This window comes from Amblyraja radiata, chromosome 9 (genome assembly GCF_010909765.2).
Source record: "Amblyraja radiata isolate CabotCenter1 chromosome 9, sAmbRad1.1.pri, whole genome shotgun sequence".
Taxonomy (NCBI): domain Eukaryota; kingdom Metazoa; phylum Chordata; class Chondrichthyes; order Rajiformes; family Rajidae; genus Amblyraja; species Amblyraja radiata.
Genome location: NC_045964.1, coordinates 28,021,834 through 28,037,055, shown reverse-complemented (window position 1 = coordinate 28,037,055; position 15,222 = coordinate 28,021,834). Strand labels below are relative to the sequence as shown.

General features: G+C 41.1%; 1 long non-coding RNA gene across 1 annotated transcript in view; it reads left to right on the top strand.

Annotated features, from left to right (window-relative positions):
* Positions 1-928: 928 nt before the first annotated feature.
* Positions 929-15,222, top strand: part of LOC116977326 — a 30,073-nt gene continuing 15,779 nt past the window's right edge. Inside the window, exon 1 of the long non-coding RNA XR_004413181.1 lies at positions 929-1,236. This is a non-coding gene — a long non-coding RNA (uncharacterized LOC116977326). The remainder of the gene's footprint in view (positions 1,237-15,222) is intronic.

Sequence of the window (15,222 nt, the reverse complement as noted above, 5' to 3'; positions counted from 1 at the left end):
GGGGAAATGAGCTGCGCCTGCACAGTTGGGGGCTATGGGGTGAGTGGGTGGAATATTGCATTGGGGAACGGGTTGCATTGGGGGAATGGGTGAGTGATGGAATATTGCGTGGGGAACAGGTTGCATTGGGGGACCAGGCCTCCCTTGTGACAGGGACCCAACAATGTTTTGCTAGTGGTTACTATATTATAATCAATTAACCTTCCAACCCACAAATCTTAGGAATATGGCAGGAAAATGGAGCACCCAGAGGAAATCCATGTGATCACAGGAAGAACGTGTATAGTGAAAGATGGCAAATCTATTAGGACACTTGTCCACTTACTACTGCACGTGGTAGGTAAAGAAAGTTTGAACAGTGTTATTTTTGATGGCTAGAATATTGTCCAATATTCTTGCAGTTCTCTTTTATGATCTGAGAGGCATAACTATGGAGGAAAATTTCCTTCAAAATCTATAATATTTAGTAGAATCAAAGAACTGCAAATGCTGATTTGCACAAAGTGCTGGTGTAATTCACCAAGTCAGGCAGCATCTCTGAAGAACATGAATAGGTGATGTTCCTGGTTGGGACCTTTCCTCAGATTGATTGTCTGTAATATTTGCACATGGATGTCCAGGAAATGGAGTGGTATGGAGAACGTAGGCAAATTAGGTTAGTTTATCTTAGCATTATGTTCAGCACAGACATTGTGGGCGGAAGGACCTGTTCCTGTGCTGTACTGTTCTATGTACAATGTACTTCTGGTTGGGCTATGCATCAGATGTTTGCACAACACACAATTTTCTAATAATTATTAAAAACGATGATAATTGTATCAGCGTGTACCTAAATTTCCAAAATGTACTGGCAGTGAACAGTGAAATATAAATTCAAAGTGTAATTTTTAAACTCTCTTATTTTTTGTCATTTTTCAGAAAGTAATTGTCAATAATTGTCTACAACTTTTACTTTTCACTGCCGCCATTTCTATATCCTAACTGACTGATCCATTTTGTAACATACACACTATGAAGATGATTGATACCGAGGTGGGCATGTTTGCCAAATGGACTAATAGATAAAGTTGGCCAATAAAAGCAGTATTATGGAGGGGTTCCATGAAAAAAAAAAAACAATCTCAACAACTACTGGATTATTGTTAAATTGCTTTAATTGAAAAATCCAGCCACCACTGCAAGTCTCATGTCAACCTCTGTGATTGGCTTTGAACAACCTCTGGACACGGATAAAAGGTAAGAAGTAGATACAGCTTTACCATCATAGCCCATGTCCCATAAATACGCCTGGCAATGTCGGACATTGGTTTTCCAGGAAACAAACAATGGAACTGGCATTCTGGATAAGGTCTGGGAATTCCAGACAAGTCAGAGTTTATAAATTTATCCATGTTCTGTGCATTGATTTTATTATCTTCCGAGAATATTTTTTTCCCATATTGTTTTTGCCAGCTTGAACTGCATGTGAATAAGAAGAGTTGCTAATGTTTTAAAGGCCCAGTCATTTAACACTCTGTGACATTTTGTCCAATCTTTTGCCTCTGCATGAAAAGCTTTAAAAAAATAATTCACCTATTAAGGACAAGGTTAATCTCTGGTTCCATGTGTTTGACTTGGCCTGATAGCTTCAGTAGGAAATACATGAAAGAAAAGTCTTGTTTGTTTTTTTGTACCTGCATTTCTTTTATATTATTTCACTTTAAGAAAAGACAATATGTCGTAGCAGTAAATTATCCTGATGTTATTGCTGACACTCAATGTAACTGGTTGACAGATGACACGCAGGGAAAATATTATGACATCTGTCAACAAGTGACAATAAAGTACCATGATTTTTTTTTGTTTCTTGTGTGCACTAAAACAAAATTTATACTATTGCTTTCTTTTTGTGGATGTGGGGCAGAGAGTAATTGCCTTGAACTGCTGTGGAATTAAGTCTACTTTTGAATAAAGAATTCCACTTTGAAATCTCAGGAGTCTTGACTATCATGCTGTCAAACAAAATGGCTGCCCCTCCCTTGACACCAAGGAACAGGAAGGGAGTGTGCTTTGTAGAACTAATAGAGGAACCATTTTATATTTAAACCTGGAAACCTCTCGACTCAAAACTAATCAAATAGTCTAATTCAATGACAAAACATACGAATTTAAAAAAGAAATCTAAATATGTGCATAAGTTTTGCTTATCAACAAACCTGTAACTTACCTCAAGTAGATATGCTGTCAATTGAGACCTAATTTTTCTGAACCAGAATTCCATTTGTGACCAACTAAGTCAGCCACAGCTAAGTCAGTACTGCATATAAAGCCGAACGGCAAAGGAATTATTTTTTTTCTGAAAATATTCATTCTTTTAGCATCTTTTTTTGTTCTATTTTTACTTTTCAGTACATTTTGGTAAAACCTTTCATTCTTTCTCAGAGGTACCTTTCTCCTGTTCCATGTTTCAAATTTGTTTTCATATCTTATACTTTCCCCATGGCATGGGTGGAGACTATTCAGCTTGTCACCGCCTGTGCTATCTCTCAGTGCATTCTATTTTTCCATTTCAGTCTTCAATGCAGCCCAATTTATAAATGTTTTTCCTTGTAAACAATTCTCTCTCACATGCCCACCATCTTCTTCCTGATTCTCTTGCTACCTACCTATTTTACCTATCTAAATTACCAGGGACAATTTTATAGCAGCCAGAGCATGTTTGAAATGTGGGAAGACTACAAGCAGTTCTGGTCGCCCCATTACAGAAAAGATGTGGATGCTTTGGAGACGAAGTTTATCAGAATGCTGCCTGGATTAGAGGGTTTCAGCTAAAGGGAGAGGTTGAATAGACGTAGATTGTTTTCTCTGGAATATCGGAGGTTGAATGGAGACTTGATAGAAGTATATAAAATTATGAGAGGCATAGAAAGGCTAGACAGTCTGAAATTTTTTTCCCCAAGGTGGAAAAGTTCCACACTGGAGGGCATAACTATAAGGTGAAAGGAGAAAGTTTAATGGGGATGTGCGGGTTAGGTTTACACAGAGAGTGATGGGGGCCTGCAATGCATTGCTCGGGGTGGTCGAGTCAGATATGATAGTGGGATTTAAGTGGCTTTTAGATATGGAAGTACAAGGAATAGAGGGATATGGATCACGTAAGCTGAGCAGTTTAACTTTGCATCATGTTGGGCACAAATATTGATCGGTACTGTTCTTCTGTTCTGCTCGGAATACTCAGGGAGCCCAGGGGGCTGAGAGGGAGAATGTGCAAAATCCTCCCAGGAAGCATCAGTTTTAGCTGAACTTGCATCAGTGAAGCTCTGCACCAGCCACGCCAACTGCAGAATTGTTCTGCCCACTGTATTTTTTTTAACCTTTTGCTTTTTGTCGATGCAGCCAAATTATGGGGCATACAAGCCCAAAACAACTTTATAGTAATTTATCCATTTAATCATTCTTCAACAACTGGGATTCTTTTTGTCAGTATATGCAGTTATAATTTTGTGGGTCTGGACATTTCAGAAAGCTTGTTGCTTTTTTGTATGGATATATTCTGTCATAATAGCCGGATTTTTTTGAATTAAATTTTTTAAATATGATTTTTCACTTTATATTTTTCTTTTAAAAAATCACTGTATATAATATATTTTTTACAGCCTTTCAACATGTTATTATATTATATGTTATATGTCATACAATATATTATATGTTGTTCTTAATTTTGTTTTCCACGTTTCTTTAATTTAAAATTTTTTCGATGAAAAAAGACCCATACATCTTGCTTTCATTAATACCTTTCATTTTTATCTTGTGTTACTTTTTGTTGAAAAAGAAAGAAAAATAAGTAATCCACGATTGCAGTTGGAGCCCACTGGCAATTACAAGTATCAATAAAGAGCAAAGCCAAATTGAGCCAATTACAGCAGAGCGACACTGCTTTAAATACAACCAATACTGCTATAGCTTTGGATTTTATGAAAGGGGCTGTCCCACTTGGGCGACCTAATCCGCGAGTTCTGGCGAGTTTGCCCTCGACTCATACTTGCAGCATGGTCGACACAAAGTCGGATGAGGTCTCCGTAACTCTCCTTCAGTAGTCCCCGTGTACTCGACGCCTCAGCTAGGTCGCGGCGTATTTTTCAACATGTTGAAAAATGCCCACGAGTAAAAAAAAGGTCGCCATGGAAAAAATCGATACTTTTTTTACTCGTAGTAGGTCGTAGTAGGTCGGCATGTTAGTCATAGGTAATCGAGGGTAGTCGAAGGTTGTCGAAGGTAGTCGAAGGTAGTCGAAGGTAGTCGTAGATAGTCTTCATCATAGTCAAAGGGAGGTCGAAGGAGATCGAAGGAGGTCGTCTTCACACTCCACTATTCGGTGTCCAATTTTCCCGAAGTTAGTCGTAGCTAGTCATAGATAGTCGAAGCTAGTCTTCGACATAGTCGAAGGAGATCTTCAACATGACATTTTTTCAAACTCTCCTAAACTCTTCTAAACTCGCCAATTAGGTCACCCAAGTGGGACAGCCCCTTTACTTTTAGGAAGGCCTCCTTGTTCTAAATAATGTTTTCCTCATACTTGCTTTGAATTTTGTTGGCTAATCACTAAAATAAAATCTGGCTATCCTGGCTCTGCATAGCAGTCTGATCAACATTTTAAGATTACAAGAGGAGCGACCGTTAGAGACAGAAAGGAAGGGGATGAAACTAGTACAGGAGACCGCATGGATGAATTCCAAAAATTGTTCATTCAGCAAACCAGAGGACTGGGAGAAATATAGAACTCAACAGAGGAGGACAAAGGGGTTAATTAAGAGGGGGAAAAAGACTAGGAAAGAAAACTTGCGGAGAATATAAAAACTGATTCTAAAAGCTTCTTAGATATGTAAAAAGAAAAAGTTTAGTGAAGACATATGTAGGTCCCTTACAATCAGAGACAGGTGAATTTATAATGGGAAACAAAGAAATGGCAGAACAGTTAAGCAGGTACTTTGGTTCTGTCTTCTCTAAGGAAGATGCAAACAATCTCCCAGAAATACTAACGGACCAAAGATCTAGTGGGAGGGAGGAACTGAAGGGAATCCATATTAGTCAGGAAATGGTGTTAGGTAAACTGTTGGGACTGAAGGCAGATAAATCCCCAGGGCCAGATGGTCTGCATCCCAGAGTACTCAAGGAGGTGGCCCTTGATGCATTGGTGATCATTTTCCAATGTTCTCTCGACTCTGGATCAGTTCCTGTGGACTGGAGGGTAGCCAAAGTAACCCCACTTTTTAAGAAAAAAGGGAGAGCGAAAGCGGGGAGTTAGCCTTACATCGGTAGTGGGGAATGCTTGAGTTGATTGTTAAAGATGTTATAGCAGCACATTTGGAAAGCAGTGACAGGATCGGTCAAAGTCAGCTGGAATTTTTTGAGGATGTAACAAGTAGAATGGATAAGGGAGAGCCAGTGGATGTGGTGTATCTGGACTTTCAAAAAGCCTTTGACAAGGTCCCACACAAGAGATTAGTGTGCAAAATTAGAGCACATGGTATTGGGGATAGGGTATTGGTGTTAGAGAACTGGTTGACAGACAGGATGCAAAGAATAGGAATTAACGGGTCCTTTTCAGAATGGCAGGCAGTGAATAGTGGGGTGCTGCAAGGCTCGGTGCTGGGACCCCAGTTATTTACAATATATATTAAAGATTTTGACGAGGGAATTAAATGTGACCTCCAAGTTTGCGGATGACACAAAGTTGGGTGGCAGTGTGAGCTGCGATGAGGATGCTATGAGGCTGCAGGGTGACTTGGATAGGTTGGGTGAGTAGGCAGATGCATGGTCTCCTAATTTGAAGAAGGACATTATTGCCATTGAGGGAGTGCAGCGTAGGTTCACCAGGTTAATTCTCGGGAATGGCGGGACTGACATATGATGAAAGAATGGGACGACTGGGCTTGTACTCACTGGAATTTAGAAGGATGAGAGGATATCGTGAAGATACATATAAAATTATTAAAGGATTGTACAGGCTAGATGCAGGAAAAATGTTCCAGATGTTGGGGGAGTTGAGAACGAGGGGTCACAGTTTAAGAATAAGGTTTAGGCCATTTCGGATTGAGATGAGGAAAAACTGCTTCACCCAGACAGTTGTGAATCTGCCACAGAAGGCAGTGAGGCCAATTCACTGGATGTTTTCAAGAGAGAGTTAGCTCTTGGGTCTAAAGGAATCCAGGGATATGGGGAATAAGCTGGTACGGGGTACTGATTTTAGATGATCAGCCATGATCATATTGAATGGCGGTGCTGGTTCGAAGGGCCGAATGGCCAACTCCTGCACCTATTTTGCTATGTTTCTAAAAGTGAAAAAAAAAGATTTATGTTTTAGATCAGACCAATCATCCGATGACAGCTTCAAATTGTTCCCGCTTTAGGCCACAGACAATTGATGCTTTTCAACTTCTACTTCAGATTATAAACACTTCAACTTCTCACATTTTTAAGTATTAAATAAATTAATGGAAATAAAGAAGTGATTAAAATGTAACTAAAAGTTGAACATGCATTAATATTCTCTGCTTCAAGTGCGAACAACTAGGTAAATAGCTGTTCTCCCCACTGGCTCCATGAGCACCCCATTTTTTAATTTTGCCACTCTGTCTCTACCTATCACCCACTTGTCATGGTCTTTTAACTCCACCACTTCCCCCTCCCCTACCTGGCACCCCCTGCCCATCATCCCCCGCTCACCTGGATCCACCTATTGTTTGCCAGTCCCTGCCTCACCACTCCCTCTCACCTCTTTATACTGACATTCTCAGTCCTGTCTTAGCCTGAAATGTCAACTATCTCTTTGCCTCCATACATGCTGCTTGACTTCTGAATTTCTCCAGCAGTTTGTTTCTTGCTCCAGATTCCAGAATCTGCAGTCTCTTGTGTCATATGTAATTACCTGGAAGGTTGGACATGGCATCATAGCTGCTGGAGGGCTCAGTATAAGGCTAAACCAACATCCAGCAATTTCTGTCCAATTTGAGATGTTCCTGGAAAGATGGGCAGAAGGAACAGAGATTTCAAGAATCATTTATTGTCATATGCTCCGAAACGGAACAATGACATTCTTACTTGCAGCAACACAACAGATATGGAAACATAGTACTCTGTAAAATCCATATATATAGACACACACACACACATCAAACAGGCAAATAAAAAACAATAATAGTGCAAAGTCAAAAATAATACCCTTGTGTATGTAGTTCATAATCATAATCATACTTTATTAGCCATGTTTGGCAACATATGAGGAATTTGATTTGCCATACAATCATACCAATAAAATGCAACAGAACACACAAAATACATTTAAATATGAACATCCCCAACAGTGACTCCTCCACATTCCTCACTGCTTCCCGACGTCGGTCTCAACCCGAGACTGCGAGCTCCTTGATGTTAAAGTCCGCAGGCCGTGGTTGGAGCGTCGATCCCAGGCAAGGAATCAGCTCCGATGGTAAGTCCACGCCCCGCGGTGGGGGTCAAAGTCAGTCCCAAGCAAGGCCGCCAGCTCTGTGATGTTAGGCTGCAGAGCGACCGGAGATACAATCCAGAAAACAATCGCAGATCTGGCAAGGTAAGAGATTGAAAAAAGTTAACCCCCCCCGCCTACCCCTCCACATAAAACAAACCAGAGAACATTAACACATACTTTTAAAACACACTAAAAATAACACACAGAAAAGACGAAAAGGACAGACAGACTGTAGGGGAGGCTGCCATTGATGCGCCACCCATTGGGAGCTTATTTGGAGATTGTAATGTTTAATAGCTTACTGTGGGGAAAATAGCTGTTGTAATCTCTGTGGCAATAATAAAGTTGCCACCATCAAGTACCGCAGAATAAATACAAAGCACTGTTCTTTCATTCATTGGATCATTTTTATTATTGAAGACATAATATTCTTGTCAATGGGTAATTCAGCATGCTTATGTATGTTACTGGACTAGTATCCAGAGAAATTGGCCATTAATCCAGGGATGCAGGTTCAAATCTCACCATGACTACTAAGACATTTAAAATCAAGCAATTAAATAAATTTAGAATAAATCAAAAACTACTACCTTGTCATAAAACCCATCTCGTTCACTAATCTTCTTTTGCGAAAGAAATTGGCCTTCTTTCTTGATCTAGCCTTTATGTGACCCCACATCGACCAATGAATCTTAAATGACTTTTCAGTTTAGGGGCAAATAAGAGAAGGACAATAAATGCTGACTTCACCAGTGATGTCCAAGTTCTTTGGGTCTCCAGAGACACAACCTATTACTATAAAGTCACAATGACAAAACTCAAATTGATTTGAAGTACACAAAATTCAGGTTAGTGATGCAAGGCACAAATTATTACACTTGTCTAATGCTTCATATTATTATTTCTAAACATACCCCTCTACTTTTGCCCTGCATGAGTTATTAATTTTAATCTCCTCTCCCTGAATGTCTGGAGGTTTTCCAATTTCTCTGTTTGAAAAGATGTACAGGAGATCTACCTTCAGTGTGCCATAGAAGCATGGAGAGTCAGAACCATACAGCACGGAAACAGGCCCTTTGGCCCATTACGTCCATGCTGACCAAGATGCCCCATCTAAGCTAGTCCCACTTGCCTGCATTGGGCCATATCCTCTAAACCTTTCCTATCGATGTGTTTTAAATGTTAATATTGTATCTGCCTCTATCTTTTCTATCTCTTCTTTCTCTATCTCCCTATTCTCTCTCTTTTCTTCTTTCCTTCTTCTCACTGCTCGGTATCACACATTTCTCTATTTTTCTACTATTCTCTTTCTTTTCTTTCTTTTACTGCTAAAAAAAAAAAAGCTGTACATAAAATGTAACATGTCAATATATATTAGGTATCTACAAGGCACCACATTATTGTACTTACTTCTAATAAAATAAAAAAATAAAAAATTGTATCAGCCTCGACCACCTCCACTGGCAGCTCACCCCATATATCTACCACCCCCCAAGCAAAAATGTTGCTTCTCAGGTTCCTTTAAAATCTTTCCCCTCTGACCTCAAACCAATGTCCTCTGATTCTTGATTCCCGTATCATGTGTAAAAGGCTCTGTGCATTCACCCTATCAATTCCCACATGATTTTATGCACCTTATAAATCTTCTCTGAACTCCTTCCAGTTTAATGACAATCTATCTTTAGCAGAGTAACCAATACTGAATACAATACTCCAAATGCGGCATCACCAATGTGTTGTGCAACTATAACAAAACGAGCCAACTTCTATATTGAATACCCTGACTGATGAAGGTCAATGTACCAAAAGCCTTCTTTACTATCCTAGGCACCTGTGACACCACTTTCAGGGAACTGTGCACCTGTACTCCCAGATCCTCTTTGCTCTACAACACTCCCCAGGGCTCTGTCATTCACTGTGAATGTCCTGCCCAGATTTGACATCCCAAAATGTAACACCTCACATTTATCTGCATTGAATTCCATTAACCATTCCTCAGCAAACTTTCCCAGCTGATTGATATTCTGCTGTATTTTTTGATAACCATCTTCACTGTCTACAATACCACCTACTTTAGTGTCATCTGCAAACTTACTAATCATGTGGTCCACATTCTCATCTAAATCGTTGAGATACTTTCTGTCCCCTGTCTACAGTGGGCAATGCGTAAACTCAATTTCCAATGTTACTGCATGCCCCTCTTTATGGGAGACACCTGTTCACATTCTTTGCAGCTGAATGTCTTTAACTTCAGTTCTTGAGTCTAAACGGCCATTAATGGAGTGGATTTCTCACAGGCTTTGAAGAAGGTTGCAGACTAATTCAGATGGTAACAAAAAACATGCAAATAATGTATTCAAACCAGAGAATATATTTTCCAAAGACCATGTTAGAGGGAGGATTCTGGGAGAGGAGGGGAAAGTGGGAGAGGTAAGGAGGGAGAGTAGGGGAGAAGGGGGAATAGAGGGAAAGGGGATGGGAGGTAGGGAGCGGGGAATACCTGGGGAGATGAGGAGGGAGAGCGGGGGATTAAGGGATAGGAGGAGGTTGTGAGGGAGAGGGGGGAAAGTGGGGGAGGTGAGGAGGGAGAGTGGGGGAGGAGGGGGTATAGAGGGAGAGGGGTGGGGGAGGTAGTGAATGGGGAATAGAGGGAGAGGATGGCAGTGGTGGAGGTGAGGAGGGATAGTGGGGACAACAGGGGGAGGTGTAGAGTGAGGGAGGTGGGGGGGGGGGGGTTAGAGTGATAGGAGGGGAGAGGAGTTATGGAAGGAGTGAGGGAGTGACTGAGGATAGGGGAAAGGAGAGGGAGAGGTGAGGGAGGGGCAGGCAAAGAGGGAATGGAACGGCACCCTCGAGATCCTGGGAAGGTGAGGAGGGAGAGTGGGGGGGGGGGAGGGGGAGGGAGAGGTGGGGGTAGGAATGGAGAGGGGGAAAAGTGGGGAGGTGTGGAAGGAGAATGAGAGAGGAGGGGGAGTAGAGGGAGAGGAGTGGGGGAGGTAGGGAGAGGGGAATAGAGGCAGAGAGGGTAGGGGAAAGGAGAGGGAGGAAGAGGTGAGGGAGGGATTGGGGAGGGGAGTATGAGAGGGTAAAGAAGAGAGAGGATGAAGAGGAGGGGGAAGGAGTGCTGGGATGAGGTGAAATGAGCCGCGCCTGCACAGTTGGGGCTATGGGTGAGTGGTAGAATATTGCGTTGGGGGAACGGGAACGGGTTGCGTTGGGGGAACGGGTTGCGTTGGATGAAACGGGTGAGTGGTGGAATATTGCGTTGGAAATGGGTTGTGTTGGGGGGCCAGGCCTCCAGTGTGACACTTAGTCTAGTAGAATATAATTCTCAGGCTAAATGGTGTTTGAACAAAAAAGGACCTTCAACTTTAATATTTCTGTGAATATTTTCTTTATGTATTAGAAATAATCCTTACCAAATGCTTACTTCTTGTCTGCATAAATCGACACTTCAGAAATAATGGGTGAGTCACTAAGTTTTGTCATTATAGAGTAATTGGCAGTGAAGCACATTAACATGGAGATATGGTTTAGCAGCTCGTGTTGGCTTGTTAGGAATTATTCAACATCACTGACAGTGAATGCGGAGATTTATTTATGTTTGCCTTCCAGCACACTTTGTGTAGTTCTTTTAGCTCACCAGAACACAGCTGAGCTTCCAAAAATCACAAGCAGTGAAATTGTATAGCCCTTCAAGGGGTCAATGGCCCTCACATTAAATGGGTATATTATTTTCTCTGTTGGTGGTGGGCGGGGGGAATTATTTTCTCATTCACTTCTCAGCATTAAAACATTAACAGATTTTAAGACATTGATTATGACTAAAGAGATCATGCTTGAAATGAACTTCACAGTTTAGAGTATCCTCAAGATTAAAATAAATAGAAAGCAAGTCTATCTTTTGGCCTGTATAACTTGTATCATGGAATACCAGACCAGAGACCTCAAAGGCATCCCATTGAAGTTATGCTAATAACAAAGCTGGAAAAAGTTATTGTTGTTGCTAGAAATAATGGGCCTGTCCCACTTAGGTGATTTATCAGGCGACTGCTCGTGACTCTCAAGTTGCCGGCAGTTGCCTGAAAAACCGGAGAAGGGGGTGGGGAGAAGGGGGGGAGAAGACTTTTAAGAAGCCAGAGATACACGGCTGTGAAGCTCGGCAGACATTTAATATTGCAGGTCGATTATCCTTGGTTCTGAAAACTACTGCTTACGTTTTTTTTCCAATGAGCCAATAAAATTCACCGGTCAGCACCGGCTACAACTTACGAGAACCTAAGAGAACCTTAGACCTCCTGGCAACTCACTAGGGCCTCCTGGCGACCCACCTACGGCACGTGAATTCTCGCTTCTCTCCATGGCGGCTTCATTCTAGTCGCTGCTAATTTTTCAACATGTTAAAAAATTCACGGCGACCATAATGAGGCCACGACTAGTTCCCAGAATGCGGGAACTCCTCACAACCATGAAGGTGACTGCCCGGCAACCACCCGCGAACATGTGGCGACCACGTGGCGACTGCATTGTCTCCTGCGGTCGCCTAAAAAGTCGCCTTAGTGGGACAGGCCCATAATACCACTGGAGCAGTCTTTAGCTGTTTAAATCCAAGTCCAAGTTCAAGTGAGTTTATTGTCATGTGTCCCTGTATAGGGCAATGAAATCCTTGCTTTTTCTTCAGTACCCAGAACATAGTAGGCATTTACTACTAAACAGATCAGTGTGCCCATATACCGTAATATAAATATATATACACATGAATAAATAAACTGATAAAGTGCAAATAACAGATAATTGGTTATTAATAATCAGAGTTTTGTCCGAGCCAGGTTTGATGGCTGTGGGGAAGTAGCTGTACCTGAACCTGGTTGTTGCAATCTTCAGGCTCCTGTACCTTCTACCTGAAGGTTGCAGGGAGATGAGTGTGTGGCCAGGATGGTGTGGGTCTTTGATGATACTGCCAGACTTTTTGAGGCAGCGACTGTGATAGATCCCCTAGATGGAAGGAAGGTCAGAGCCGATGATGGACTGGGCAGTGTTTACTACTTTTTGTAGTCTTTTCCTCTCCAGGGTGCTCAGCTTGCCGAACCAAGCCACGATGAAACCTGTCAGCATGCTCTCTACTGTGCACCTGTAGAAGTTAGAGAGTCCTCCTTGACAAACTGACTCTCTGTAATCTTCTCAGGAAGTAGAGGCGCTGATGAGCTTTCTTGATAATTGCATTAGTGTTCCCGGACCAGGTAAGATCTTTAGAGATGTGCACGCCCAGGAATTTGAAGCTCTTGACCCTTTCAACCATCGCAAATAGCAAGCTTGTTGATATAAACGGGGCTGTAAGTCCCCATCCTACTCCTTCCAAAGTACACAATCAGTTCCTTGGTTTTGCTGGTGTTGAGGGCCAGGTTATTGTGCTGGCACCATATGGACAGTTGCTAGATCTATCTTCTATACTCTGACATCCCCATCAGTGATACGTCACACAACAGTGGTGTCGTCAGCGAACTTGAAGATGGAGTTTGCACTGTGACCGGCTACGCAGTCATGAGTATAGAGTGAGTGCAGCAGGGGGCTGAGCATGCAGCCTTGAGGTGCTCTCGTGCTGATTGTTATCGAGGCTGACACATTTCCACCAATACGAACAGACTGTGGTCTGTAAATGAGGAAGTCAAGGATCCAATTGCAGAGGGATGCGCAGAGACCCAGTTCTGCGAGTTTGGTAACCAGCTTGGAGGTGATGATTGTGTTAAATAGCAACAACAATAACTATGATTTAAAATATCCCGCAGGGACTGATACGGTCATCCTGAATAACCATGAATTGGGATTTGAGTCTCAAAAGTAAAAAGCAAGGAAGCTACCAGTGTGGACATGGGCAATCTCTGAGAATTGTGCTGATCAAGGTTCCACTGTTCACAAGACAAGGATAGGGTCAGCTCAAAGCATATTTGCATCGACTGTTAAAATAAGTATAGTTAAAGTCTGCACTTGGTGTTCGAGCTGCAGAGAAGCTAGATCAAAGATGAGATGTAAAGATACTTTAGTAATTGGGCATTCCTGCCAATAAGCTTGCCAGAGTACAGAGTATGAAATCATAGCCTTGTATTCAATAAAAATTGGTGCATAAAAAACTATAGTTATATAGCCTCTCCCCTAAAAAAGATGAAAAGCTCAAGGAATTCAAGGAATGAACACCACATTTTTAAAACTGTATTGCCATTCCAAAGAGATTGTTTGGTTGTAATTAAGATTTAGCATACTGTAATCAATTCACACAATGGTTTGGCCAGATGGTAAATATTGAGTATGTACCAGCAGCACTGTGGCACTGTAGGTGTGTGTGTGTGTGTAGATTTATCACATTGCACACTCCCTTACATAGCAGCAGTTAAGTCTTATCTCACTGTACTTATGCTGCCTTCAATTCACAGGACAACTGAATGCAACGGAATTCATGAAGTTCAAAACCAATATATACACCACTCTTAGAAAGTTGTAAGCAAATAAGCCGTGTCAAGAGGAATTGTAGCCTTCCATCCTATGAGTTACTCAAAAACTTTCACTGTAGTGAAACTCATTAGATCTCTCTCTCTCGCTTAAGTTCTTCACTGATTTACTATTTATGAATTGTGCTGCATAGAAAAGACACAATAATGATTTATTTTACCTGCCATTTTCTTATCCGCTCATTCAATTCCTTTTCTCTCTCCCTCATCTAGTCCCACATTTATTTTTACAACTCTCTTTGAATTTACATTTAATATCCCTTACAGTCTTTTTCTATTCTTCTTCCAAGTTTACTTTCCTTCTGTTTGTAGTCATCCTTCTTTAATCATTCTGACACTTGGATCCTGGCACTTGGATTCACATCTGTTTTTTGCATAATTACAAGATTTTTTCTTTAATCTAAAATTTAAGATTTTCCTTAAGTTTCATACTCTACCAAGTCACAGTTGCCACAATCTTTCAGTGAAGTCTCTTTTCTATGTATTGGCCATTGCTTTTCTACAGTCATACTTTAATCTAATTTCCCAATCTACTTTCTCGTCTCATTCTTCTGTAAGACTTTGTTTAATTATAAGATCCTAGTTTTCGATATTGCTCTCAAGCTAAATTTGAAATGCTGTCATATAGTGATCACTGTTCTGCAGGTAGGTTCTTTCCCGTAAGATTTACTAATTAATCTTGTCTCATCACACAGCACGGGTTTCACAATAGCCTGTTCCATAATTAGTTCCTTGACATATTGCTATGAGAGAGCCTTTCATGAATGCTTACAATATTCACTCCCTTGTCCTAACATTTCTTTTTGCAATATGGTAACAATATTTTCTGAAAATGCTGCCTTAAAGGGCCTTGGGAAGTTTTAATACTTAAAAGTGCTTCGTAAATTGAATTTGTTAGTATGCTATAGCTGACGAACAGCACAAATTATGATATGGCAGTGTCGTGGTAATTCTTATGATCAAATCTCCCTGTGACAAGTTGTGAAAATGACTTCAAAAAAGTGAACATCGATGAAAGGCAATGGGGTAAAAAATATTTATGAAAGATGCTGGATTGTTATAACACACATTGCTTTTCAGAAAAGCAAACAATCAACTATTTTGCCCAATTTACTAATTGGAATAACTGATTCTTTAATCTCTCTGAGGTGCCACTCTGTTCCTAAAATTATTATCATCAATTAATTACCGCATCTTCATCAACAAGGCAGGGCAATCCAAGCTGGGCAACTT